The sequence below is a fragment of the Odocoileus virginianus genome, chromosome 8, assembly GCF_023699985.2.
Source record: "Odocoileus virginianus isolate 20LAN1187 ecotype Illinois chromosome 8, Ovbor_1.2, whole genome shotgun sequence".
In the NCBI taxonomy this organism is placed as follows: Eukaryota; Metazoa; Chordata; class Mammalia; order Artiodactyla; family Cervidae; genus Odocoileus; species Odocoileus virginianus.
The window spans coordinates 4554578-4558647 of NC_069681.1; positions in this window are offsets into that span (position 1 = coordinate 4554578).

Genomic DNA, 4070 nt, shown 5'->3' on the forward strand with positions numbered 1-4070 from the left:
GATGTTCCTCTGCCTAACTCAGTGAAGCTGACCAGTTATTATTTAATAATAGCAGCAAACAAATGCTTCTATCCCTCTGCTGAGCTTCCTTCAATCTTTAAAGTTAATATGACATAATGTATTTTGCATCTGTTTTCCAGTGATTTTTTTTGTTTGTAATCATTATTTACTTCCTCCAGTTATACCACAAGATATAAGAAGATGTTAAGAAGAAGTGGCAAGAAAACCAAGAAGAACTATAAAAAAAAATCTTCATGACCCAGATAACCATGATGGTATGATCACTCACCCACAGCCAGACATACTGGACTGCAAAGTCAAGTGGGCCTTAGGAATCATCACTGCGAACAAAGCTAGTAGAGGTGATGGGACACCAGTTGAGCCACTTCAAACCTTAAAACATGATGCCATTAAAGCAATGCACTCAATATGCCAGGAAATTTGGAAAACCCAGCAGTGGCCACAGGACTGGAAAAGGTCAGTTTTCATTCCAATCCTAAAGAAAGGCAATACCAAAAAATGTTCAACTACTATACAATCTCACTCATCTCACATGTTAGCAAAGTAATGTTCAAAATTCTCCAACCCATGTTTCAATAGTATGTGAGCAGTGAGCTTCCAGATGTTCAAGCTGGATTTAGAAATGGCAGAGGAACCAGAGATCAAATTGCCAAAATTCACTGGATCATAAAAAAAGCAAAAGAGTTCCAGAAAAACATCTACGTCTGCTTTATTGAGTATGCCAAAGCCTTTGACTGTATGGCTCACAACAAACTGTGGAAAATTCTTAAAGAGATGGGAATACCAGATGACCTGATTTGCCTCCTGAGAAATCTGTATGTAGCTCAAAGCAACAGTTAGAACTGGACATGGAACCAGAGGCTGGTTCCAAATCAGGAAAGGAGTATGTCAAGGCTGTATATTGTCACCCTGCTTATTTAACTTATATCCAGAATATATCATGTGAAATGCCAGGCTGAATGAAGCACACACTAGAATCAAGGTTGCCGGGAGAAATATCAATAACCTCAAATACACAGATGACACCACCCTTATGGCAAAAAGAGAGAAACTAAAGAGCCTCTTGATGAAAGTGAAAGAGGAGAGTGAAAAAGTTGGCTTAAAATTCAACATTCAGAAAACTAAGATCATGACATCCAGTCCCATCACTTCATGGCAAATAGATGTGGAAACAATGGAAACAGTGAGAGAATTTATTTTCTTGGGCTCCAAAATCACTGCGGATAGTGACTGCAGCCATGAAATTAAAAGACGCTCACTCCTTGGAAGAAAAGCTATGACCAATTTAGACAGCTTATTAAAAAGCAGAGACATTACTTTGCTAACAAATGCCCATGTAGTTAAAGTTATAGTTTTTCCAGTATTCATGTACCGATGTGAGTGTTGGAATATAAAGGAAACTGAGTAGCAAAAATTGATGCTTTTGAACTGTGATGTTAGAGAAGACTCTTGAGAATCCCTTCAATGGCAAGGAGATCCAACCAGTCCATCCTAAAGGAAATCAGTCCTGAATATTCATTGGAAGGACTGATGCTGAAGCTGAAACTCCAATACTTTGGCCACCTGATGCAAAGAACTGACTCATTGGAAAAGACCCTGACACTGGGAAAGATTGAAGGCAGGAGGAGAAGGAGATCACAGAGGATGAGATGGTTGGATGGCATCACCGACTAGATGGACATGAGTTTGGGTAAACTCCAGGAGTTGGTGATGGGCAGGGTAGCCTGGCATGCTGCAGTCTATGGGGTCGCAAAGAGTCTGACATGACTGAGTGACTGAATTGAACTGAAAAGCTGTTTTCTTCCTCTAGTTATATCACAAACATTTTAAAAGCAGAATTTCACTTGTTTGTTTCCTCTATAGTCTTTGCATATCAGGCAAAAGATATATTTTAAAATTTATTCATGTTTTGATTGCCACTTGAAGCATTTCTTAAAGCATATAGTTTCACCCAAAATTATACACATGCTGATACTCAGGGAGTGAAATAATGGACTTATGGTGGTGATGATGGTTTGGTGTCTTAAGCCGTCTTTTTGCAACTTCATGGACTATAGCCCACAAGGCTCCTCTGTCCTTGGGATTTCCAACACGAATACTGGAGTGGGTTGCCATTTCCTTCTCCTGAGCATTTCCTGACCCAGGGATTGAGCCGCATCTTTTGCACTGCAGGGGTATTCTTTACGAACTAAACCACCAGGGAAGTCCCCAATGAACTTATGCCACAGTCCAAAATCTCCATCACATTCCCATGGTAACTTTTATTCTACATTTGTATGTGTGTTATTAGTGAAACACTTAACTTAGCTATTTAAGATGAAAACCTCAGATTCATTTTCATTCTCTCTTTATTCCTCACACCTCAAATTGAAATAGCAGGCAGATGTTTTAATTATCCCTCATTAAAAGTGGCAACAGAGGATGAGATGTTTGGATGGCATCACCAACTCAATCGACATGAGTCTGAGCAAACTCTGGAAGTTGCCAAAAGGACAGGACAGGGAAGCCTAGCATGATGAAGTTCATGGGATTGCAGAGAATTGGGCATGACTCTGCAACTAAACAATAACAGTTTCTGTCATAGTAACCTTTTGTTTTGATGCCAGCCTCCTGAGATGTTCATGATAGTCCTAATTGATTTTCCAGATTATTATTTCCATATTCTCTATTATGTCTTTTCTTATCCGTATGGATTTATTTTTCTAAAAATGTATTTTAATAAAGCCTATTGCTGATGAAATCACTGGATGTCATTGTAAATAGACTAATATTTAAATTCCATGTACTATGTTTGAACTTGACTTACCTGGCAGACTATTGCTCTTTATGATAATCTCCTTATATAAAAAAAACAATTCTTCATAATTAAATACTTTATCTCTTGCTTTTTATGTGCTAATTTTGCCAGCCCTTCTCAGTGAAATGCATGGTTTTCCTTCTTACTGAAATGAAATACTATTTATACTTCTAAATCCAACTCAAATAACACTTCCTCCCTGATTGCTTTCTTTATGTTGCTAGTCACTGTATTCATTTCATATCATACACACATATTACTTTTACTTAAATAAGCTGCATTTTTCTTCAATACGTTTATTATGTCTGTTGTATTTCACCTATACTCCTCAATTTCCTTATAACCCAAAAATACTTCTTATCCCATTTTATATTTGCAGAGGAAAACTAGATAATGTCTTACAGGTGATGAAAGCTTAATAAAAAATAAAGGAATTGTCCATGAAGGATGGAAGGACTGATGGATCCTTCTGCATGTCAACAATATGAAGGCATAGCTGGTGGAGAAGATCAAATTATGAATGTGAGATCGAAACAAGGAAGCAATGTCTCTTCACCCAGAGCTGCCCTATTTCATGAACTTCTTCAGGACTAGTTAACTTAGCTTTTCCTACTCTGCTGGGAGAATCTCTCCACCCTTAAACATTGCCCTTTTAAAATCAGATTGTTCAAAATACATGTTGTTCCTTAGCCTTAAACTATCACTAATTGGGATATGTTTATAAAAGATTTATATTCTTTCATTTCTTTTCATGCATACCAATTGTTTCTTGGTGACAGTATCTGTATCTTTACATTTTATTTATTTCTCACTCTCCCAAAGATTAATGAAGGGACACAAGAAATTGACTGTTTCATTGGCTTTGTAGAACACTGTAGGTTATCTGAGCTGGTGAAACACTCCTGTGATGTGTGTGTCTCTGAGTGTGCTTATTCCTGTTTAGGGTGGAGTGGGGAATTCCTTCCAGAGTCCCTGCTATGGAAGTCTAATTTTCTTAACATTTCTCAAAATATGGAACACATTTGAGTTAGTTCTAATGAGGTGGATGAACCTAGAGCCTATTACACAGAGTGAAGTAAGTTAGAAAGAGAAAAGCAGATATATTAATGCATATATATGGAGCTTAGAAAGATGGTACTGATGAATCTGTTTGCAGGGGGCAATGGAGACACACACATAGAGAACAGACCTATAGACACAGTGGGCAGGGAGGAAGTAGAGGATGGGACAAGTAGAGAGAGCAGCATGGAAA